A 27,463-nucleotide genomic window follows, 5' to 3' on the forward strand; every position below is an offset into this window, starting at 1 on the left:
GTTTATAATGATCTGGCCCTCTAGCAACTTCAGTAAGAAATCATAGCTAATTTGCCTACAAACGTCAGGTGGTCATAATAATCTGGCCACTCAGTGTATATATACTTCTCTTATCTATATTCAGGTGGGTAGAGAAAATGGGTTAGACCCAAGGAGATATTATTGGGCATTAATGGGATTTTGGATGTCCAGAAAAGTGTACAGCTATACTTAGGGCGCTGGCTGAGTGTCTCATAGTACGAACTGAGACGTTACATTTTTCAGTTGTTTGTGCCTGACATTTGTACTGCCATTTATCCAGACAAAACCTCTGTCTTGGTAGTTGCCAACACAAAGACTGTGTGATATTTTAAATAATAGTCTTATTGAGAAATAATTCATATACTATACAAATCATTCTTGTAATGTTCAAAATTCATTGGTTTTTAGTATATTCACAGTTGTGACTATTATCATAATCAATTTAGAACATTTTTACCCCTCAGAAAATACCCATACCCTGTAGTTATCATCCCATTTCCCCCAAATCCCTCCCAATAACCAATACTAGGGACTCACTAATCTAATTTCTGTCTCTATAGATTTGCCTATTCTTCACATTTCATATAAATGGAATCATACAAAATGTGGTCTCCTGTGACTGCCTTCCTTTATTTGGAACAATGTTTTCTTTCAAGGTCTAACCATGTTGTAGCATGCATCGCTACTTCTATTCTTTTATGTTGCTGAACAACATCATTCCATTGTAAAATATGCCACACTTTGTTTAGTCATTTACTAATTGATGGGAATTTTGATTGTTTACTCCTTTAGGTTATTATAAATAACTAGAGGCCTGGTGCATGAAATTTGTACACGGGTAGGGCCCCTAGACCTGGCCAGTGATCAGGGCTGATAGGGGCCTCTGGCTGCGGGTGGGGGCCTTCCTTCGTTCTGCACTGCCCCCTGATGGTCAGTGCATGTCATAGCGAGCAACTGAACTGGTTTCCAGGTCAAACTCCTAAGGAGACATTTTGCATATTAAATATATATATATAAATGCTGCTATTGGTAATCACTATGGATGATGGTTAGTGATATTTTGTTGTCATATTTTTTTTGAAGGGGGGGGCGGAAAGTCAGAGAGGGGGTTGGCACAAATAAGAAAATGACACTGAGCATCTAGTTTGGGTACATGTCCAAATTGAGAGAAAAAAACCATGAAAGATGGCAAACTAAAAAGAAAGTTCTAGAACACATAGAAAAATGTAGCTGGGGTGACTAGAAAAATGTGCACTGGAAATATGAAGAAGGATTTGTGGGAGCTCTGGGCTTTCACTGGACATGAAATGTGGATTTTAGTCAATCTTCTTTAGATCTTAAACCTGAGGTAAATCAGAACTAACATACAAGGTACAAATCAAATTTAGCTTTAAAAAGCACACTTATTCACTACACTAAGTACAGTGAATATACTTTGATGACCAATGAATTCAATAAAACACACATATAGACTAATATAAATATATATTATTTCTGTGAAAATACAAAGTATATATTTCTGCAAAAATTCTTATTTGAGATTCCACATAAGCATGAGATATAAAATAAAGGATACGAACATATTGATAAATAATTATTATATCAATTATAGATTCTTTTAAATTCTCAGTAGTTCTAACATTTAAGATAAGCTACATTAGTTATTTTATTCTCTATAAAATACTGAAAATACTTTGCTCACTATGCAAATACAAATTGCTAAAATGCTCTCATACTATCACAGCTTCAACTGTCACTAATTTAAAAACTGTCTCATAGAACTATTGTATCTTAGAGCTATGCAAAATAAAAAAAATTCAATAACTTAGAATGCATTAAAATGTTTTGAGCTATTTCTACTTCTTAGTCTATTTTAATTTTTAATTATTAAATAACATTTAATATGATTAAAATTATACAATTATGCCTAACAATTAAACAATGTCATTGCACCTACCACTGTACCTTATATTCATGTCATACACTCATCATCAATATAGTTAACTAGGATATATTACTCTGAAAATAAGTTTTTATTTTCAGATAAGACACTATAGTACATATAAAACTATCGTGGTTAACCTAATCTAGTTACTCTTGAGTGCAAACTATTAATAGTTATTTTTAGTTATCTCTTCCAGTTTTCTTTATCTATACATACTACATTCAATAATTTACAAAAGTTCCATAACTTCTCTTATACTATATCCACTTAAGAGAAAACAGATCTCAAAAATTTGTATATAAAGAGGATACCATCAGAACAAAGATATCACATGAAAATTAATTTAATGAAATTTTGCATAAAATTCACCATAAATGATAACACAGAGCAATAGCAATACTTGTCAGGAGTTGGAAAATAGAGTAAAAGTAAACCAGAAGAATCAAACACAGGATCTGCAATAAGGAAAAGATCACTTTCTGTGCATGTGGTTTTAACCATCTGTATTTTTCAGTAGAACTCACATTGTTGGCAGCTTAAAAGCTATAAAACATCACACACTGTAAATACAGATGCCTAAGATTTTATTCTTGAAGTCACAACAATAACAGAAGCATCTTTCTCTTGGCTGAAGCCCATGGATTAGAATAAATTCTGTATCTTAAAGAGCCTGACATAAATTCATCCCCACCCTCTGTCACTATCCTCCTCTTTCCATCTTTTTCAAATTAACAGCTCCCATTCTACTCTGTATTATTGAATTTAACTTTGTTTCAAGCATCCAGTAAAACTACCCATAGAAAGAGTTCTGCTATTGCATTTAAATTCATTTGGCCATCTTCTTGTCTTTATCCATATTTTTCAACATCTTTCTGATTGATGTGAACTACTTGGGGACCTGATACTGTTTTGTTGTTGTTGTTGTTGTTTGTTTGTTTGTTTTGTTTTAGAAAAAGTTATTCTGAATTTCAAACAATTGCCTTATAATTTAACCTTTGTAGTGCATTTGTGATATAGGCTTTCCCTCATTCTTTCACCAGAATACTTGTTATCTCCTACAGAATTCCTCACTTACTGCAGATCACAGTAAGATAGGGAGTGCCCAGCCAACGGTGGAAGTACCTGAGTCAGCAGGTGAGCAATATGAGATGAATGTGAATGTGGATGACATACCTATATGTCACTAAGAAAATATCTAATTCTGGAAGAGAAGTCCCAATGTTAGGGAAACTGAAAAGTAAGGACACAATGTAGATGGCAGGTCATGAAAATAAACATGGGCAGTGAAAAGTGTTGAATTCTTTAGTGCAGGTGGACTTGAAGGCGAAAAGTGGCATCACTAAGTTGCAAAAATAGGTGTGTTAGGGAAACTGAAAAGTAAGGACACAGTGTAGATGGCAGGTCACGAAAATAAACATGGAGAGTGAAAAGTGTTGAATTCTCACTGGAGCAGAGGAACCTTCATTAGTATTCATATTTAGTGCAGGTGGACTTGAAGAAAAGGCGAAAAGTGGCATCACTAAGTTGCAAAAATAGGTATTATTATTAGAAACAAGAACTGAAATAAGCTTTAACAGGGAAGATGGAAACTCCTAATCTGCACAAACTCATAAATTTTAACAGTGTTTTTCCACAGGAAGCCTAGATTTTAGAAGAATCATTAAATCCTAATGATTCTAGGCTAAAGCAGTCTTAAATCATGTTGTAGATTAATTTTAATGGAGTTAATGATGAACCAGTTACCTTAGCTCAGCCAATGCCAGAGAAAGGATTTATTAGATACTTGACTAATATAATAGAAACTTAACCTTCCTAATATTGACACAGATTTTTCAAAGACCAATGTAGTACATGCTAATAATCTCTATGTAGCCTATTAGTTTCATCTATAAAAATAAGGAATTTGGACTAGATGATCTCCAAATTCACATTCTGGTCTCATAGTGAATTATCCAATTTTAGCATACATTTTTTGGCACCAAATATCCTACATGAAACAGACACTTCCCTCAACTGACTTGTTTTATTCAAAGAGAGATGTATAAATAGGCAATTAGAATACATTAAGTGGAAATGATGTATGTGTGTGTGCACATTTAACTAAATAGAAATACACATACACACACACACACACAAACACATGAAAGGATCATATAATTGTGAGTGGGGGATAATCATAATGAGTGAAAGCTGAAGTAGGTTTTGAAACATAAACAGTGAACACAATGAAAGAAAACTCTGGTATAAGGAAACATTATGAAAGGCAACCTATATAATAAAAGCCCAGAGACCAGAACAGTGTCACAACTAGAATGACCGCTTGGCCAGTCGCTATGAGGTGCATTGACCACCCCCGGCCCGCAGGCTTCGATCGCTGGATAGCAAACAGGGAACCAGAGTGGGTGGCAGTGGGGCAGGACTGGGGACTGGCAAGCGGGCAAAACGACAGACCTCCTGATCCCTCCCTCTGGCCCGCAGGCTGTGATCATAGACAGAGGGCGAACAGGGAACCGGGGTGGGCGGAGGCGGTGGGGTGGGACTGGAGACTGGTGAGCTGGCGGAAGATGGCCCTGATCGCAGGCTAGGCCTAGGGGCCCTACCTGCTCATGATTTCGTGTGCTGGGCCTCTAGTAAAAGTATAAAAGGGATGCCCTATTCCTGGAATGACAGAGATTTCAGGATTACTGAAATAACATGCTCTGTGCCATCAACTTTTGTGATAAAACACTGATGGAAAACTCTTTACTTAAAGAGTTTTATCTCATAGTTAATACCATGTCATTGAATGATTTTAAACTGCTAAGTGGTGTAATTGGGTTTGTGTGGTAGAATGATCACACACAAGAATTTGGAGATGCTCTGAAGAATATATGATCAAGATGGGGAAACTAAACGTCAGCAACAGAAAGGATAAGAATCCATTGTAAGGAAATTAATCATGAAGACTGGCATGGGAACAATGATGACTACAGAGCAGAAAAGGAAGATGATTTTGAGGGAATCAAGCACTGGTCTGTTTGAATAGGTATTCCGAAGCAACACCACTGGAATCAACTGAATTAACTTCCAGCTCCTCATTTCCACCTTTTGTGGATTTTTTCTGATATGAATATTGATGTAACTGATTTTCTTTTGATTAGTACTTGCCTGTCAATTCTCCCCCCAATTCCTTTGTTTTTAATTCTTATCTTTTCTATTTTATGTGCAGCCCTCAAGAACCCTTTGATAGATTTATAAATCCAATCTATCCCTATTTCTGTTTCGTCTACTGTGATTTTTAAAAAATATATTTGGACACTTTCCTATCACTTTATTTTGTGCTTTTTTATTTTTCAATGTTTCTTTTCTTTTCTTTGTTTTTCTCTCCTCTTTCCTACCTCATAGTCTATTGATTGCATTTTATTTAGGACTCTTTTCCTTTCTGCTAGTTTGGAAGTTACAAAATCTCTTTTAGTGATTTCCTTTAAATGTTTACATGCACAGGTGGCATAGATGAATGAAAGTAATTATATAATAAGTAGTTTATCCTCCTTCTGAAGAGTATTAGGACCTTAGAACACATAACACCAAATCTGTAACATTCCAATTCCTCACCATTTTCAATGATTTACACCTGACTAGGACTTATCACTGTACCCCTGCAAATGAGTCATTATTTCTATTATTATTTTTCTGACATAGCTAATTAAAATAATGAAATCTAGCAATTTCTTTGCTCATCAGTTCTTGCAATTCACTTTCCCTTTGCTTTCTCTTGAGTAATTCCCTACAATTTGCTGAAGTATTTTTTGTAGTTTTTTCAACATGTACCATTTGTGCTATAATTTTGATAATTTTTTCTGAATATATCTTTATTTTCCAGTCACTCTTACAGGATGGTTCAGCCATGTCTGGAATTCTTATTTGATAATGATGTCTTTCCTAACCACAATGAAGTTATAGTTTCATGTTCTTTTGGCATCAGGTGTCACTAATTAATGTCAGTCCTCAGTCTGTAGCTCTCTGTAAGTGATCAGCCTGCACTTCCTGGATATTGTAATATTTTCTTATCATCAAGATTTTATGTTAATCTTTTATGTTATCTATAACTATGATAGCAAACACATACACAAATATGCCCTTCTCTTTGATTTTCAATTAATAACAAAATACAATTATGTGAAGAAATAACTTTTTAGTGGTTGGAAAAAAAATCAAGAACACAAGACTAAGTTGGATATGCATCATGATTTAAGAGCAGGTGAAATGTGCTATTGATAGTTGGGTTTCAATTTGGGAAAAATTACAACCTCATTAAATAGTAAAACTAAACTATATGTCATCATTTGCTTGTTAAAATGTCTCTTTAAGCTTAATCATGTGCACTCATCTACAATGAAGTGACCAGTAACTCAAATATGATTACAAAAACCTTCTTAATGGTTCAACAATGAAGCATCAGTTATGCTTTGTTTTAGTTCTAACAGTTTATTTCACTATAACTCTATCCTCTAAAACTATAGGAGGAACAGGTTTTTTGGGGGAATTTTAAAAAACTTGCCAGATGTTATAATGAAAGGCTGTGCAAGTGAGCAGCATGGAAAATAGAGCTAATGCCTGATAGTTAATTAGACTTTGACAGCCAATTTTGTGGTGCTAAATGTGATTAAATGTGGCTGCAAGTCTTTGGAATGACTTTCTTAGTTTCAAACCTTAATATTACTTCAATTATATAAAAGCCATCCAATCTAACTCTGGTCTCTTCATTACAAACATTAAATGTGGAGGTCCACAAAATTGGCAGATTCATGTGCAATTAATGGATTAATTTAGTTAATAATAAATATTTATCAAAATCATAGTCTTTATTTCAATAATGTCTTATCGTATAAAAGTGTATTAAATATATCTAATTACTGCATTGATAAATTGAAGTTAACAAAAACTCTAGATGTTACTACAATGCAGAATTTCATATTACAGTTGTTCTAGTCATGTTAAAGGATTGATGAATATATTAGTACACCATTCTTTCCCATTCTGTATCACTGTTTTTCTTTGTCATTACATAGTTTCTTCCAAATTTCTAAAAGTGATAATTGCTAATAGCCTTTCTTTTATAAAGTAGATGCATTCCAGCAACATTATGTGTAAAAACCCGTTATTATTAGTGGTTTCTATTTTCTCATCTAGTGTTTGATATATAAAGATGATGATATTGAATCCCTATCATAAAAGTTTATATTTGGGATATTCTTTGCAATATCAGAGCTAAGTACACCTATGATTAAATTAACACTTGTTAAAAGGCTGCTTTTCTTTATATTTATAAAGAAAAGCCCCTGTAATATGGAATTATATTTGGCCATTATAATTTGTATCTGTATCGATAGCTATTGAAGTCCTACAAAACCTCTGGTTTCTTGCCCAGCAGCTCTTCTAACCACCTGCTGGAGGAACTCTGGCCCACTTTTAGTGACACTGCATTTCTCAGACCTCTCTCAGGGCATGGGATTATCTCTATGCAACAAAATCCACAGACTAAACTCACCATGTCCTCCAATAAACTCATTTTAAAATGTTTGCATATTTAATAGTAAAAGTAATAATTTACACATGACTCTTCCTAAAAAAGAATAAAGGTAATCTTTAAAAGACCAAAACAAGCCTCTAAGTATAGACATGCTGCCTCTGAGAGGTGTGTCAAATATTCACACACACACACACACACACACACACACACACACACACACACGTAGATGTATACACAATATAGTTATTATGATCATTTAATTCATTCTGAGGTTTGAAGCAGAAGAGATTCCCTTTTCAATCTGATATAAAATTAAAAGCATATTTTTTTCTTTACCACCAGAAGAATTATTACAATTTTAAAAGTTAAGCATAAGAAGTGTTGGCAAGAATTTAGATCAACCACTCCTAACACATGGCTGGTGAGAGTATAAAATGGTACAATCAGTGTTATCTAGATCCAATTAAGAAACAAAAGACACAGTAACTCAAAGGGGGGGTTAAAATAAGGAATTACTAATTATAGCAGAGGAGTAACTATAAAGGTGTAAAGAGAGCTCTAAAGAATACTCTAGTGATGATATAGGAAGGTGTGCTTCCGCCCAGATTAGGGGTTCAGACTTCATTGGAGAAGGTTGTAGAGCATAGGATGGCTAAGAAGTCTATTTGGTTGCCAGGGTCCATGCTGTTCCATAGTCACTGAGAAAGCAGGCGACATGTATCCACTCCTCCCACCCATCCTGTATAGGTTCATCAAAGCTGGCAGGCAAGGAAGCTCAGCTGATACAGGCAAGCAGGAAAACACAGAATACAGGTGGGCCAGAGCTGCCTAGTAGGTACATGGAGTGAAGAGGAGCATGGGGAGCTCATTTGCAATAGCAAGACCTGCTGTGCACAGTGCCAACCAAGACTGAGTTTGCAAGCTTGCCTTGGGATGGCACACGCTGGTCATGATGACAGCGTGGAATACCCTGGCTTCCCTTCATGCACCACTGCAGAAGGGAGGAGAGATAGATGTATCCAAGAGCCAGAAAGAGAAGCCCTTCACTGCAATACCCTTGAAGTCCCCTCTATTGACAAAGCTTAACATGTTGTTTGCTACAAGGTGACAAGCATACAGGATCCAGCTCCATTATTACAGAATAGGCAATGAAAGGTAGATTGAGAGATGACAGACAATAAATTGGTACCTTCATAATCTCTTTGGAACATGAGTTGGCATGCTTTTTACAATTAATACCACATCTATGACTATATCCATAATTGTTTGAATGTTTACAAAAAGACTATAATAAAATGTTTAGGGCACCTTTAGTTAAAAGAGCTCACCTAAATATCTATTAGCAGATGAGTGAATAAACAAATTGTTTTGTACAAACAGAATACTACTTGGCAATAAAACTAACCAAAAAATTAAAAGAAACAAAGAAACCTATAACATGCAATAACATTAGGTAAATCTCAAAAATATTATACCAAACAAAAAACAGCTGATATGAGTGTACACATGGTGTAGTTCCATTTAGGTCAAGTTTTAGAACAAGCTAAGGTAATTAAAGTAAAAGAAGTAAGAACAGTTTAGAACACTGATTGTGTGTGGTGGGAGGGAGGGGACAAAGCAGGTAGTTTGAGGAATTCCTGGAGTGACAGAAATGTTCTTCATCTTAATTGAAGCTGTGTTGATTCAATTATTCAATAATTTAAATGATTGTATTTTATTATATGTAAATTATGCAAAAATAAAAAGATAATTTTCTCTTTTTAAATCTCCATTCTCTATGAGATTATTTAAGCCTTCTCAATCACCCATCTCAAGGCAGCAGAGCATACAATAAAAATCAGAGATGACAAATTTCACATCAACATTTAGATACTATAAATCAATTCTTTCCCATCGATGAAGCATATTCTTTTATAAGGCAAATACTGCATACTGCAGACAAGTAAAATTAATGAAAAATGAATAATGATAGGAAAGAAAATGCAGAACTGGATCTCACTTCCTTGACTGTGTATTCAACACTTTTGGCGATATCTATAAAAGACATTGGGTGTAACTACTGGAATCTGGACATCCTAGAAATGAAGAGAGGTTTAGCATATATACAGACCTTTAAAACTAAGACTGTTTTATAGAATCAATGACATTATTGGCTGAAGTAACAAGGTAATAGAATTTATAGCTAAGAATATTTTTTTCATATACATCCTAATCTTCAGAACATGGTCTATGAAGTAAAGCTTTAGAATGTTCGTCAAATACTTCTTTCAGGAGATTGATGTTGCTTACGCAGAACTGCAAGGGTAACAATAACCGACTACCTTAGCAAAGCAAGAATGATAATCACCCTGACAGGTAAGCGTGCCTTATGGATCTTTCTTGGCTTTCAGTTTGTCATTTCCAATTAATATCATTGCTTATTTAAAAAATCCTCACTAAGTACTGATCTGGCCATGGTTAAAGGAAGGTTTCATGGACTACCACCTACATAGGTGTGATTAGATTAAACCTATTTTGCCCAGATAACTAAATCAAATGATGGTGCATTTTCTGATGCTCATAGCCCTTTAGGTCAAACATTGGACATTTTTGTTGACTAAGGTATTTATCTCCAAAACATTAAAAAAGTATTTGTAGTCAGTTTTGAAGGCTGTAAATTGACAATGCAATATGATCTGATCAAATTATTACATCAGAATCAAATTCTAATGAATGACATAAAAGCCTCTAAAACTATAAGAGGTGGCACCATATCATATTCCAAACACAATGGAAGCAGCAGAGATGAATGGCCATAAGGTTAGCTCTTTATGTAGTTTTCTATATGAAGTATTAGAAGTATATTTTTCTGCTAGCTATTAGAAAGTAAAAAGAACATAATTAGAACCATACCATATAACAAGACAATGGAACTGAAAAGTGGGAAATTCTAAAGTAGTCCATGATTGACAAATGGGGAAATAGAACTGAATAGGGTACAATGTTGCTGTATATTACTGCTCAACTTTGAAACTTATATAAAGGATAAAATATTTCAAAAATTGTGACTTTGCATTGCAATATTGCCTTATGAAGTACAGAACTTTTATTCGACACTATCTAACTTTCCGGTAAAGAAAGTACAATAGCCTGGCCAGTGTGTCTCAGTGGTTGAGCATCGACCTATGAACAGGGAGGTTACGGGTTCCATTCCCAGTAAGGGCACTGCCCAGATTGCAGGCTACATTCCTAGTAGGGGATGTGCAGGAAGTAGCCAATCAATGATTCTCTCTCATCATTGATGTTTCTATCTCCTTCTTCCTCTCCTTTCCTCTCTGAAATCAAATATATTAAAAAAGAAGAAAGTAGAATATATCACTGTGAGATACAAGAAGAGGCAACTAGAAAATACTCAATTTAAATTTGCAAATTTAAATAGGTTGAGAGAAAATAATTGGCCCTGATCTATGGGTAGGTCAGGAATGAATTCCACTGTGTTATGGTCCTATTCATGGACAATCATGAAATAGAGTAATAAAGGTAAACTACGTTAGGCCAGGTGCAGGGAAGTATACCACATCTACTTTACTAAGGAGAGCTGACTAAGGAGAGATGACTAAAGAGAGATACTGAATCATGGGCCATGGCTAATTTGCTGGCTGTGTAGTCATAGCTGTGGAAAGAACAAGACTGAATGAATGGGGACAAGAGTTCAGTGGGAGAGGTACGTGGATAGTCCTCTAGGAACAGACACAGAGTAGGTAGGTAGTTGTGTTCCATATAAATGCTGCCCAGGCGCAGCTCTCAAGCCTATGATGTGAATCAGCTGTTTTTCAAGTTCTCCAAGACTTTTTCTCTATCCTTCCCACTTACATTGTTCGAGAATTCCATATACAAAATGGCCATGGTTATAGGCATAAAGACTATGCACAGAATATTTTGTTGACTAAATTCTTCCCCCAACCCCATGACTTGCAGGGAGAAACCTTACTCTTACCCCTTGTTTTTTTGAATAATAATCCTATTTCTTAAGTAAAGTTCTGTGCAGGGACAATTGGAATCCATTACCCCAATAAGTTGAACTGCTGGCTATCTCTGCAGAAGGTCAGACCTAAAGTTCAATGACCTTCCATTTCAAGTAGGCTTATTGCTCTATTATCACCCTTAAAATGTTTCTCTTATATTTAATAAGAGATATTTTTTATTTGTTATTTATAATATATCTTTGACACATTAATAACAAATTAAAATTTTAAAGTGAACTTCACCAGGAGTTAATTTTAGTTAATCTTCACCTCAATGTTAAGATAAATTTTTATATATATTCAGATTAATAGCATTCAATTCATAAAATCTGGCCTAATAATATTTTCATAATTATTGAGTCTATTCTGTCAAAGGGTACCCCCTCTATAAAATAAATAAAATTAATATATTTGTTATAAAGTAAATAGTATAAGTTTTTAAATTACATGATGAGGTGCTTTATTAAAGGGATATTTACATTTGCTGAGGACAAAGAAAATAAACCTATTTTATTATTAATTGCCTTCAGCAAAAGCAAATATTACTAAAAGATATGATTCTCTAACAAAAAAAGTCATACAAATCACAGTTTCTGTGATCAAAGTATATAGGAAGACATTAAAATATTAATAGCATCAATGATGAATGACTCACCACAAAAACCACAGACTGTTAAGAGAAAGGATGTGTGACAAATAAGAGTAAGAGGCATTTAATTCATAAAACTGAAACTTTAGTCTGGAGATGTTTGCTCTCTTCCCATTGATTATGGAATTGAGCAAAGAAAAAGTAGAGACTAAGAAGATTGGGCCTGAAGTAGAGTATTATTACCTAGGAATGGAGAAGTAGGAAAAAAACAAAAAACAAATATGGATTTTATTCATTTGCCAGCAGTCACTCCCTCTCCTTGTTGCACAATTGTATTTTCCTTATGGGTTTGCCCCTCATCACATCAATGTGGTTCAGTTCCCATAATACCTTGGTCAGAAAGTATTTGGCCTAAAACTTGCAACTCGATCTAGTTCTGCAGGATTCTGAATCTGGATGACATATAGGGTTGGTTGGTGATGTTCATTCTTACTTTTATTATTTGGAGTCCCTTTAGCCATTACTTTTTTGCTTAATTTGGCCGCAGCCAATCACTGAATTACTTCAACAAATTAATAGGAAATCTGAATTAAGAAGATGAAAAGGCTAAACACCAGTTCAAACTTACAAGGCTGAGAATTCAAAAACCCAATACAATTTTTTAAAAATCGACATTTTATGGCATTGGGGGGAGATGATATGTGAAGCAAACATAAAGTATCCAATTTTTACTCATGACTTAACTACTTAAATATAAATATGCTCAATTATCAGTTGGGAATTTTAGAAGCATTGGGGGGAGGTGGTATGTGAAGCAAACATAAAGTATCCAATATTTTACTCATGACTTAACTACTTGAATATAAATATGCTCAATTATCAGTTGGGAATTTTAGAGGCAGAAATGGAGATAGCAATACTGCTGGGCACAGCAAACTGACTATCACAGGGAAAAAGAAAAAGAAACTGAGGAATGAAGCTCAGAAGCCACCCTGCTGTTAGGGAGGATGAACACGGAGGTAAAAGTTAACCAACTTCACAGACGACAAAGCTATTGAATTTTGGCTTCTCCATCAGTAACACAATGTCATTGACTGGTGCAATTCCTAAGATTATACAAAGTATTTTTTATCACCCAGTTAGCAAGCATACCTGCTGTGACCTTAGCATATATAAACATATATGTGTGTTTATGGCTAAATATCTAAGCTTTATAAAGAAACAAAATATTGTATTCTATTTAGAGATATGGGTTTATCTCATTTCACTTTTATTAATTATCACAGAAACAAGCAAAAAAAACCAGAAGAGCTCAACTTAAATGACATTTTGATGAGCACTTTTTCTGTATCCAATTCAAAAAATTATAAGTTACATTTCTAATTAGCTTCTGGAAAACATACTAAAGGGCTCAATAGTCATTATCTCTTAAGATGCTAATGAAGCAACAAGAACTAATTATTTTATTTGGGGGGGCTGATTTGGATTCATCCTCTTTAGTTTTCTGTGAAAAATCACTCCATAGAAACGAGAATTCTTCATTACAACTAATGGTTTTATTTCTTAATTGCTCATGCTCAGCAGGGTTGCCCATCATTACCACTGTGATTTAATTTAGTTTGGAGCCACTGGCAGCATATATTAGTCATATCACGGTATCATGACATCATCATCATAAACATTACTAATAATTTAGCAGTAGGAAATCAAGAGTGCCAAGCATTAATATGACTTTTTCAAACTAAAAGGAACTGAGCATTAAAGTGATTTACACTTGAGTATTTTTAAAGGTTTATATTATTAAATAAATGCTCAAGTTAACATCATGTTTGAGAAAACAAAAAATGTATATTTTTATTTAAAATTGTAAATTGGGAATCTATATCTAATAGTGTTATTATTTTTATTATTAATGTGAAGTATGTATACTTCTTAAAGTTTCATACATATTATTTAAGCTTCACACTAGTCCTCTGAGGGAGAATTACTGCTTTTTTGCACATAGGAAAATGAAAGTGAAATTGAGTAGGCATAAACCAAGCCTAATAACTGAAAGAATTATGCTGAGCCGGGAAATGCATGACGCGTAGGTCCTCATGCCCCATCCCTGATGAGTTTCAGAGTGATTCTCAATACAAAATACAGTATTACCAAGGATGCTAAAGGAATCTTCCTCACCTTCCTCTGTCCCAGTGTTACCAAAAATATTTATATGCATTTAAGGTTTCTCTTATGAATGAACTCTTTTAATTCTCCACTTGAATTTACTACATGAAGACTGTCCTCTATAAAATTACAATAGTTTTTTTTGTTTTCTTCCAATAAAAGTCATCAGCTGTTTTATCTCAATATGTGTAAACTCTTTTAATTCTCCATTTGAATTTACTATATGAAGACTGTCCTCTATAAAATTACAATATTTTTTTGTTTTCTCCCAATAAAAGTCATCAGCTGTTTTATCTCAATATGTGTCTTACTAAATAATAAATTATTTAATTTATTATATACTACTGGACTTCGGAATTCCCTTCTACCCAGCAGAAATTATATGTAATTTATCAGGTTGGTTGGGTGTCATCCTGTGCACCAAAAGGTTGCTGATCGATTTCTGGTCAGGGCACATGACTTGATTGCGGGTTTATACCAAGTTGGGGGTGTTCAATAGGCAGCCTATTGATGTTTCACACTCACATGGATGTTTCTCTCTCCTTCTCATTCTTCCTTCATCTGTCTAAAAAATCAATAAAAAAGCATATTTGCTAATGACACATCTGATAAGGGTTTAATTTTCAATATATATAGAACTCAGATGGCTCAACAAAAGGAAGACAAATCACCCAATTAAAAAATGAGCACAGGGCCTGAATAGGCACTTCTCCAAAGAGGACATACAGATGGATAATAGACATATGAAAAAAATTCCCAACATCACTAATCATCAGAGAGATGCAAATGAAAACAACCATGAAATATCACCTCACACTGCCAGAATGGCTACCATCAACAAATCAACAAACGACAAGTGCTGGCGATGATGCAGAGAAAAGAGAACCCTAGTACACTGCAGGTGGGACTGTAGACTGGTGCAGCTACTGTGGAAAACAGTATGGAATTTACACAAAAAATTAAATATGGCACTATTGTTTGACCTAGTGATACCGCTTCTAGGAATATATCTTAAGAAGCCCGAAACACCATTCAGAAAGAATACATGCACCCCTGTATTTATAGCAGTGTTATTTACAATAGCTAAAACCTGGAAACAGCCCAAGTGCCCATCACTAGATGAATGAATCAAAAAGATCTGGTACATTTACAGAATGAAATACTATGCAGCTGTAAAAAAGAAGGATCTATTACCCTTTGCTGCAATGTGGAAGGACTTTGAGAGTATTATGCCGAGTGAAATAAGCCAGTCAAAGAAAGACAAATATCACATAATCTCACTTACACGTGGAATCTAATGAACATAATAGGTTCAGAGACATAGAGGCATGGAACAGACAGACATATCTCAGAGGGGAAGGCAGGGAGATGGAAAGAGATTAACCAAAGAACTCATATACATGCATGCATAGCCAATGGACATAGACAATAGCGTGATGAAGGCCTGGGGTGGGGCAGGGACTGGGGAGAGGGAGATAAATGCAGGGGGGTGGGGTGAGGAATTGGGGGACATCTGTAACACCATCAACAATAAAAAGAAAAGAAAATTTTCAGAATCAATACATTTTTTAAAGAAAGAAAAGAAATAGTGATAGAAGTAGGCACTATCTTCTTTCTCAATAGTCTTATAAGAATTAACTTTCAGAAAGAATCTGAATATGGAAACTAAAAGATTTCTAGCTTCTCAAAACGCTCAGAATTATCTTGATTTCTAGAAAGCTTTTAAGTGTAGCCAACCTGGGAAAAAGGGACAAAAATGTATTATATTTATACTAAATAATATTTATTATTTTTTCATCTCCAAAAAGTCATTCTTGAACAAGATAATAAACTGAAAAATTTAAATCCAAATGCCAACATTTATCAAGAAACACACACACACACACACACACACACACACACACACACAAATAAACTGCTAAAAATAAAGAAAGTAGGCATGGAAAAAGCAAAACTGATTTAAATAAAAAGGTCATCCTGTATTTCACAGTAGGAGATACTGAATGTCTCTGGCTTAATGAAAAGATGGAGATATGGTTTGAAAGTACAATTTGATGGCAATTTAACATCTAATTAAAAACAGGGCTGCAATATGGAACCTAACTTGGCAGCTTGGTGATGGTTCAGTTTCTATCAGCTCAGCAAGACTTAAGTCACGTTCTGTGATTAAAACTATAGCTCTTGCATGTGGGCTGTTAATTGTAAACATGTTAATAAGGATCAAATATGTCCTTCTAGATCTGTATCTGGTGAGAATTTCAATTTAGCCTAAACTAACACAGCTCTAGCTAGAAAAATTACTAATTTTTTCTCTCTATGTATATTGAGCAATACTAAATTTATTTTAAAGGACATAGATACTTTAATGAACAGTTGTGTAATTTTCAGGGTGGAAAACAAAAAGTCAGAGTACTTGAATAAAAATGGTAATTTATCTCCATATAGAATTTTTAAACCTTGAGGCTTCTCATATATTAAGCAATTGTTTTATCAACAAATACATTTGTACTTAAGTATATGGTGAGTAATGTATTAGTTACCAAATTAACATCTACCCGTTGATAAAATATTGTTTTCATAAATTATTTTAAAACTCCCTCATATATTTAAGCAATTATTTTATCAACAAATACATTTGTACTTAAGTGAGTAATGTATTAGTTCCCAAATTAACATCTACCCATTGATAAAATATTGTTTTCATAAATTATTTTAAAACTCTATAAGAACCATTCAGTGTAAGTTAAAAACAAAATAGCCTAGACTAATAATTAGCAGGGGAGAGAAAGTTATCTCCATCCAATTTAACACTTAGGTCATTTCCAAATAGAAAGAAAACACACACAGGGGTAAGGTCTCAGGGGTAAAGGTCAAAAGGTCAAGAAAATAAATACCATTTCTTCTATAGACTGTGACTACCTCAAGGAGCTGATGTGTTATTACGTTTTTGCTTGCTTGTTTTGTGCTTTATGACTTTCATTATTTCTATGTGGTTACATAAGGTGTCATCTATATTTGGATGTTAGAGAGTGGAGCAGGAATAAGTGTCATGATAAGCAGATGAAATAATGTAAGAGATTATTAAAAACATATATATCTCCTTGGGTGTGAAATAGAAATCTCACCTGCTATGTTAGAAGTCCCTATAGGACACACTTTCCTTAGGCAGAAGGAAATTGATGAACTCCAGTTATACACTGCTGGGTAGATTAGCAACTCGCAACTCCTTGGGCAAGTCCACTTCTGATCATGTGGCTTTCATGTCATATCAGACTGCTCTCTGATCCTGAAACCTAGTCTGTAATTTATTTAGTCCTGGTAGTTGTTTTTTCATCTTCTTTTCCTGTCAGAATCCTTGCTATGAGACTTTTCCTAGATTTCTGGCTTTAGAACTAGACCTGCCCAAATTTAGCCAAATCTTCATTCTCATCCCAGAAGGTTAGATGCCCTGTGATTAAACATTAATACAATAACCAGATAAAATCTGCTATCTCAGGTGGCTACTATCAGGAGTTCTGCAAATATTTATTTTTCCTAATTTTTGCAACCTCATCATTCTATGTAGGCAAATTAGTGCCAGGCCATCTTACCTGAATATCCTTCACCTACCCCGATCCCTCAGAGGCTAGACCTGAATTAAATACTTCAACACAGCTTAAATATCATTAAAGATAAACATTGTATCGAGCTTTTGCTAACGGCACTATCAATGAGATAATCCTGTTTTTTACCTTCACATTTTTAATTTTTATGAAAGACCATTTAATATATCTTGATCCCCCCAAAATCACAATCTTCCTAATGATGTAGTTATCCATGGATAGATGACATCCCTAATAAGACACCAAAATTGTCTCAACTCTTTGAGTTCTATTTAGTATATAACTTTATGCTATGTTAAAATGTACATCCCTGGATATATAGGACTCATTATCTGACTTCACAATGGTCTTGATCCACTTTTCTTCTCTTTTCTAAATTAAGCAGAAAACACCAGAAGTTTGAGAGTTTCCTCTTGTGCAAGTATGTCATTTATCTCCCTTGACCTCATTTCTTTATTTAAACCCATAATGCAGTCTAATGCAGAGTCACAGCTTCAATTAGAAATGCCTTCCAGTCCTAACAGGTTTGGCTCAGTGGATAGAGCGTCAGCCTGTGGACTGAAAGGTCTCAGGTTTGATTCCGGTCAAGGGCATGTACCTTGGTTGCGGACACATCCCCTGTAGGGGGTGTGCAGGAGGCAGCTGATCGATGTTTCTCTCTCATCGATGTTTCTAACTCTCTATCCTTCTCCCTTCCTCTCTGTAAAAAAATCAATAAAATGTATTTAACAAAAAAGAAATGCCTTCCAGTCCTACTGTAAGCAAGGTGAGAAAAACAAACAAACCAACAAAAAGCACTTGAATATATTCTTGCTGACAGAGTTATTTGGATGAGTTTAGACAGTTATTCAGAGGTCTTTCAAATAAAAGACGGTGAAAAAGCTAATGCCTTTAAAACATACTATCCTTTGCCACATAAACCCCTTAAATAGAATGATCAACTCTTAATTGCATTTGCTTTTAAATGCAATTTAAATATACTTCTCTGCCAAGTACATTCCACTACATTGGAAATACAAACATGGCTTTGGGAAGACATAAAGTCATATATTACTCATATTATTCCGTATCCTAATGAAAACGTATGATGTTCTAGATTTTTATGGTTTTAAATTTTTAAAAAATTGGATGGACCAGAGGGGTGGGAGCCCTGATATTCTGCTGTGACAATAACCAGAGCATTGCTAGAGATTCATATTGCTTTAGTATTTAGTAAGGTTCGTCTCGGGCATTACATTGAATGTTTGTTTCTCCCTGGGTGAGGTTTTTGGATCTAGGTCCTTATTTTCTTCTTACTGCCTGAAAGAGTTTGAGCATTATCAAGTGGTAGCACAGGCCTAAAACTTAGGCTCATCAATTATGCATTACTAAAAGAAGAGATTGTTGAGTGTGTAATTGGAGACTGTGGCTGCTTAGCTCTGTTCCTCAAAATAGGGGAGAAAGTAAAGACATTTGCTTCTGGTTCATCTAACTTACCCAGATCAAAGATTTTAAGTAACACTCCCCAACATTCCAGGTTTTTCTTTTCTTTTTTTTTAATATCCCAAAGCATCTTTAACAAGACTGCCCAGAGTACTTCACTGCTTTCAGTGTTCGGGTTCCATATGCAACCTGCTCCAGCAAAAGAGCCCAGGAGACTCTAACTCTCCACTGAGGGGCCAGGGAAAGAGACAAAGAAGCTGCTGTGGATTAATGAGCCCCTAGGACAAGTAGCTTAATAAGAGGAAGTAGCTTTGACCTTGGAAGAAACCCCGGTTCATACCAACTATTTGAGCTGAGCTCAAAAGGTTCGCCATCACTGATCTAACTTATCCAGATCAAAGATGTTAAGTAACACTCCCCAACATTCCAGGTTTTTCTTTTCTTTTTTTTTTTAATATCCCAAAGCATCTTTAACAAGACTGCCCAGAGTACTTCACTGCTTTCAGTGTTCGGGTTCCATATGCAACCTGCTCCAGCAAAAGAGCCCAGGAGACTCTAACTCTCCACTGAGGGGCCAGGGAAAGAGACAAAGAAGCTGCTGTGGATTTAATGAGCCCCCAGGACAAGTAGCTTAATAAGAGGAAGTGGCCTTGACCTTGGAAGAAACCCCGGTTCATACCAACTATTTAATTTGACATAACTTAGTTAAACTAAATATTTTCCTGAATGTCTCTCCCAATTTAATTACATAAAGTGAATTTTTAGTTTATAAGGTCAAAGGCTTTTCAGGTCCTTGAAAAAAAACAAACTTTTGTTTTTTCACCTACTGATACAATGACAATACCAGTCACAGAAATAACAAGTAAAGCTTTCCAGCAAATGTGGTTACATGTTATAAACATATGGAAATTTCAAAAAAAGACATTCACCAAGCAGGTCCCCCAAAGGATGAGTTTCAATAGACTGATCACAGGCCACAGAATAGCCCCAGCATTCCTATAATGAACCCTGGGATGACAGCTTCCTATACATGAACTGGGAATCCTCTGCACTCCGGCCTCCACCACGGCTCAGCCAATTACACACTGTAGGATTTCTTAGAACTCATTTTCTATATAGTTGGGACACTTTCAGTTGGGTATAAGAGAAGTCGATTAAAACTGGCTCAACCATAATTGGAACAGACTGACAGATGTCAGTGGGGGGGTACTGGATGAAAAAAGGTAAAGGGATTAGACAAAAACATATATGCATAGCACATAGACACAGACAAAAGTGTGGTGATGGCCAAAGAAAAGCGAGTTTGAGGCTACGTAGAGTTATGTGCGTAAAGGGGGACAGGGAATGGAAAGGCTTGGGGCAATGGTCACATGATGCAGTATTCATATGATGTTATATTGAGTTGTACATTTAAAACCTGTTTGGGCCCTAACCAGTTTGGCTCAGTGGATAGAGCGTCGGCCTGCGGACTCAAGGGTCCCAGGTTCGATTCCAGTCAAGGGCATGTACCTTGGTTGCAGGCACATCCCCAGTGGGGAGTGTAGTTGGGTATAAGAGAAGTCGATTAAAACTGGCTCAACCATAATTGGAACAGACTGACAGATGTCAGTGGGGGGGACTGGATGAAAAAAGGTGAAGGGATTAGACAAAAACCATATATGCATAGCCACAGACACAGACAAAAGTGTGGTGATGGCCAAAGAAAAGAGGGTTTGGAGCTACGTAGAGTTATGTGGGTAAAGGGGGACAGGGAATGGAAAGGCTTGGGGCAATGGTTACATGATGCAGTGTTCAGATGATGTTTTATTGAGTTGTACATTTAAAACCTATATGGTTTTGTGAACCAATGTCACCCCAATAAATTCAATTAAAATTAAATAAATAAATACATAAGTAAATAAATAAACTGGTTTAACCAAAGAAAGAAAAGTTAAAGAAATCTATGAATACAGTCATTTGAGATGAGGCTGGACATGAGACTTGACGTGTATGTCAGGATTGGGTTCTACTTGCTTCATCCTATAACACTGCACTCCAGTGTTTGGCACTCTTGCCAAGGTGTCTCTGGTTATCTGCAAACTTCCGTGATATTACATAGGTACACCTGCAAACAGGTAGCTTCTCTGCCTACTAACTGTGCTGCACATCCCAGAATCTGTGGCCTGGTTTAGTCATATTCTCATTCTTAAACTAGTTGCCGAGAACAGGGAGCAGGGAGGCTCTACTGGGTTAGTGCTGGGTCACTTAACTGCTCCCTCGTTTGGGGGTGGCATCAACCTATGGACCTATATGGTCTGAGGGTAAGAGTGGGGATTGTTTTCCCAACAGAAAATCAGCAGCAAAATAGATGTTGCATATAAGTAGGAACATTCATCCAACACACATAAAATGTTATAGTCAAAATTTCATGTATTGAAAGTTATAACTAACATATACTATTTTTAATGTTTCAATCAAAGGAAGATGTTAGTCTGTGTATCAGCTCTTATGCTTATGCAAGGGAATACGTGTAGTCATTATAGGAATTATTTAAATATTATTTTAATATGATTGACTGTTCTGGTCTCCTAGGGCTGCCATAGCTAAGTTCCCCAAACCAGGTAGCTTACAAAAACAGAAACTTATTCTCTCACATTTCTGGAGGCTTGAAGGCAATGGTAATATTGGTTCCTTCTTGGCAACTCAGAGGGAGAATCTAATCCATGTCTCTCTCTCCCAGCTTCTGGTAGCTTCAGAGGTTTCTTGGCTTGTGGCAGCCTAACTCCAATCTCTGCCTCTGTCATCACAGGGCATTCTTGTATGTCTGTCTTTTTCCCGTCTTCTTGAAAGGACGCCAGCCATATTGGATTAGGGCTCATCCTAAACCAGTACGACCTCATCTTAACTTGATTATATTAATAAAGACCCTATTTCACATAGGGTCACATATAGAAGCATTGAAGGGTTAGGACATCAACCTATCCTTTGGGAGGATGCAATTAAACACAGGATACTGACCCTTACGTTACAAATGACTTAAAATCTAATAATTAGAGTCTCATTAACACAAAAAGATTATCTCTAGAAATAACACTTAGAAGATTATGTGACTGTACTTATTTTCTTCCTAACATTTTCAGTTTAAAATGAGCAAGGGAGCCCATCCTGTGTAGCTCAGTGGTTGAGCATCGACCTATGAACCAGGAGGACATGGTTCAATTTCCAGTCAGGGCACATGCCTGGGTTGTGGACTCGATCCTCAGTGTGGGGCCTGCAGGAGGCAGCCAATCAGTGATTATTTCTCATCATTGATGTTTCTCTCTCTCTCTCCCTCTTCCTTCCTCTCTGAAATCAATAAAAATATATTTTAAAAATAAATAAGTGAATAAAATAAAATGAGCAAGGGATAAAATTTTATGCATAAGTTCCTGCCTCCATTGACTAAAAATATGCTCAAAAGTTACACTGCGTAGTATATAATTAGTCTTGAAATGTGAGAAGTGAAAATCTGTATGTTCATTAGTTCCTTTTTTGATAGGGATTCTTAACATTTTAGAATACAAGATTTTACACATAGTTTAAATGTTTGAGAAACATTTTTTAAAATATGTGAATAGTCTATAGAACAGAATGTTGAATACTTAAGATGCCTTGAGCCTAAATGACAGCCCCTGAGTTTTCCAGGCTCTCCTCTTCCCGTACCTTTTTATTAACTATCTCTTGGAAACCTTCAGGGCTTAAGTTATATGTAATCTGGAAAAATTACCTTTGGCTTTAGGTTAATTATGTTTTCCAAATTTGCAGAGCTAATCATTAGTACAGCTAAGATTAAAGCCCAGTACTAATTTTCAAGCCCACAACATTTTCCTAAAATTATGCTGCCCTCTTACCTTACATTAAAGGTCACTATGAAATTTTAAACATGTTGTCGCCTATCTTGCTTTCAAATTTGTTTTAATTTCCAAATGTTCTAGCCTTAACTGGAAATACAATCCACTCCACTGCAGCACGGCAATAATTAGCTCATTTTTACAATGATGATTAAAATTATAGGTGATAACTTTGGAGCACAGTATAACAGCAAGACACAGTACTATGTGATTAATGACATGAGTCCTAGTTCTAGATGTACAACTTAATCTCAATGGTGACATTATAATTACTTAATATATTTGGGCAAGTCCCTTAATTATTAAGTGATGTCCCATTCTCCTAATAATATAAAATTTTGTTGGCTTCCAATTAAAATTAGAAAACTGAAAAATATTACAGACATAATACTTATAAAGTAAGATTTTGTCAGCAATATATGATAAAGTGTTTTAAAATAAATTTGATAAAACTGCTAACAAATATTTCCCAAAATGGTTTTCTAAAATATGACTTTTGAACATTTCTCTTGAAAATTAAATTCATCTTTCCAGTAACAAATTACTGCTTTTTAAAAAATGACAGGAATCTTCTGCACAGCAAAAGAAACCATCAACAAAACAACAAGAAAGCCCACTGCATGGGAGAACATATTTTCCAATGTATCACCGATAAGGGTTTAATCGCCAACACTTATAGGGAACTCATACAACTTAACAAAAGGAAGATAAACAATCCAATAAAAAAAATGGGCAAAGGACCTAAATAGACACTTTTCAAAAGAGGGCATTCAGAAAGCCAAGAGACATATGAAAACATGCTCAAAGTCACTAATCATCCGAGAGATGCAAATCAAAACAACAATGAGGTACCATCTCACACCTGTCAGAATGGCTATCATCAACAAATCAACAAACGACAAGTGCTGGAGAGGATGTGGAGAAAAAGGAACACTTGTGCACTGCTGGTGGTAACTGGTGTAGCCACTATGGAAGACAGTATGGAGCTACCTCAAAAAGTTAAAAATGGAACTCCCATTGACCCAGTGATCCCACTTCTAGGAATATATCCCAAGAAACTAGAAACACCAATCAGAAAGGATATATGCACCCCTATGTTCATAGCAGCACAATTCACCATAGCTAAGATCTGGAAACAGCCTAAGTGCCCATCAGCAGATGAATGGATTAGAAAACTGTGGTACATCTACAGGATGGAATACTATGCTGCTGTAAAAAAGAAGGAATTCTTACCATTTGCAACAGCATGGATGGAACTGGAGAGCATTATGCTAAGTGAAATAAGCCAGTCAATGAAAGGAAAATACCACATGATCTCACTCATTTATGGATAATTAAGACCATTATAAACTGATGAACAAAAATAGATACAGAGGCAAAGCAGCATCGAACAGAATGTCAAACAACAGCAGGAAGGCCGGGGAGGGTTGGGGGAGGGGACGAGATCAACCAAAGGACTTGTATGCATGCATATAAGCATAACCAATGGACACAAGACACCGGGGCGGGAGGGGTAGGGGAGGCTGGGGGAAGGTCAAGGGGAGAAAAAAAAGGAGACATATGTACTACTCTTTGTAATACTTTAAGCAATAAAACAAAATTTAAAAAAATGACAGGAATGAAAATTATTAGCAGAATTAAGTGTTATAATGTCCACATTTATATTCAGAGATTTAACCTTTAACATGTGATCCACAGGACTTGCAGAGCACTGGAAAGATAAAACTTAAAGGCTAAAACTTGGAAATCATTCTTTGCCACCTCCTAATTCTAGAGGCAGAAATTGGAAACCCAAAGAATTTGATTAAATGATATGTACAAAGTTACTGTGAGTGAGAAGAAATCAGTCTTTTCTCTAATGTCAAGGGCAGTGTCGTCATGACTTGAAATTGCAACGAATGATCATGGATATAGCCAGGCTCCCTGCCTAAAGGCTGGCCTAGGTCATGACTCAAAGGATGTGTGTGTGGAGGAGCCTCAGAATTAGGAATGAAATGAGATAGATATAAACTCTGTTTCTTATTCCAAATAAGCTCTAAGAGGGAAATTAATTTCCCCCACTGAATCACAGTTTTACTGCTCTTTGTAATGGGAGCAATAATTACCAAACAAACATGGGAGCAAAGTAAAAGCAATAAAAGTAGGAGTTGATGTGATAATTGAGTGGAATAATAACTAAATGCTCATGGTAGACAGTAGATGTTCAACAACTTTGACAGCTATTCTTGTTAATTTTTTAGACTCATGAAAATTATGCCCTAACAAAATAAGCTAAAAATGTAGGTTATTTTGCAATCAAACCATTATTAGAAAATTACTAATAAAGTAACAGAGACTACATAATATCTTGGAAGGCAGCAGGACTAGTATCTAGAACAGTGGTGGCGAACCTTTTGAGCTCGGTGTGTACAGGACTAGTATCTAGAAGATCTGAATTCTAATCTCAATTGCATTTATCAGTATTTGTGTCACCTGAGCAAATCCAAGCCCAAATCATCCCCGTTTCTTCATATTCCGAGTTAGCAACAGTCTTACTCCACTTAAAAGTTTTGAAAGATTTTTCTGTGTGTGAGGGTCAAGTGAAATAATTCATGTGGAAATGCTAGGAAAATGCTCTATAAAGAAGCCAAAGTACTGTCAATAAAGGGTAAATGAAAATTATAATTTACATGTAGTTAAACATAACTTAATAACACTGCATAAAACCCACAAGCTCATCTGCTTGTTTTTGAGTGAGACAAAAGCATACTAAAAAACCCATTCTTCTGCTCATTAGACTTGTATTCAGCCCTTTACTTAGATATGTCAACTGTAGTAATAAATATTCCAAATAACAGATAATGCAATGTAACTGCTGCTTATCCAACACTGAATTAAGAGAACAAAAACAGAAAATAGAATAAGAAGTCATGTAACAATTTTTTTAACATCAGATAGAAACAGGTCTGGGTCAGATGCATACATATGTTGGAGGGTTTGGGAAAAGTAGAAAGTCCAGGGATCACAGCACAATTTGCTGATGCAGTGGGTAGGGTACGGGCTACCACATTTGTACATAAAATATTCCACAGTTAAGTTTGATGAGTGGCCTGACTCATATACCCTGATTTACCAATATGTCTACTTAGTACATAGGAAGAAAAGTAATCCATATAACTTCTTTTTTTTAACCCTCACCAAGGAAATTTTTTCCATTGATATTATAGAGAGAGTAGAAGGGAGGGAAGAAGGAGGGAGAGAGAAAAACATGACATGAGAGAGACACATCAATTGGTTGCTTCCTGCTCTTATCCCCTACTGTCTTACCCCCTACTGGGCTGGGGATAGAACCTGCAATGGAGGTACCTGCCCTTGACTGGAAATGGAACCAGTGACCCTTCAGACCATAGGCTGACACTCTAACCACTGAGCAAAACCAGCCAGGGTTCCATATTACTATTATCCATACTTAAATGACCCTCCATAAAGTAAAACTATAAATTGTTAAGATTAAAATAATGCATTAGATCATCAAAAATAAACAAGTGGTTCTGAATATGGGAACAGAATTTCTAGAAAAAATAGAAAGAGTAATTGACCAAGTTTATTTACAGATGCTTTATAAGGGTTACAGGTCAAAATATCAAGGGGCAAATAAGTTATGCAAATAAGTGGTGTGAGGATGTGGAACAACAGGAATTCTCATTAATTGCTGTTGGAAATGCAAAACGGTACAGCCACTTTGAAAGATAGTTTGATGTTTTCTTGCAAAATTAAACATACTCTTTCCATACGATCCAGCAATCACACTTCTGGGTATTTACCCAAAGGAGTTGAAAACTTAGGCCCACACAAAATCCTGCACATGGATGTTTATAGCAGCTTTACACAGAATCATCAAGACGTGGGAGCAACCAAGATGTTCTTCAGTAGGTGAGGGGAAATACTAATACTGTGGTGCATCCAGATAATGGAATATCATTCAGGGCTAAAAAGAAATGAGCTATCAAGTCTTGAAATTACATGGAGGAACCTTAAATTCATATTTTTAAGTGAAAGGAGCCAGTCTGAAAAGGCTGTACACTGTTTGAGTCCAACTGTATGACATTCTGGAAAAGGCAGTAATGGGACACAATAAAAACATCAGTGATTGCCATGGGTTAGGGCAGTGGTTCTCAACCTCTGGCCCTTTAAATACAGTTCCTCATGTTGTGACCCAACCATAAAATTATTTTCGTTGCTACTTCATAACTGTAATGTTGCTACTGTTATGAATCGTAATGTAAATATCTGATATGCAGGATGGTCTTAGGCGACCCCTGTGAAAGGGTCGTTCGACCGCCAAAGGGATCGC

The 27,463-nt window shown here is 35.6% G+C and overlaps 1 protein-coding gene across 1 annotated transcript in view; it reads right to left on the reverse strand.

Annotated features, from left to right (window-relative positions):
* SPOCK3 (sparc/osteonectin, cwcv and kazal-like domains proteoglycan (testican) 3) overlaps nt 1–27,463 on the reverse strand; it is a 197,202-nt gene that overhangs the window by 156,378 nt on the left and 13,361 nt on the right. The gene's annotated exons all lie outside the window — the stretch shown is intronic.

Source organism: Myotis brandtii, unplaced genomic scaffold (genome assembly GCF_000412655.1).
Source record: "Myotis brandtii unplaced genomic scaffold, ASM41265v1 scaffold14, whole genome shotgun sequence".
NCBI lineage: Eukaryota > Metazoa > Chordata > Mammalia > Chiroptera > Vespertilionidae > Myotis > Myotis brandtii.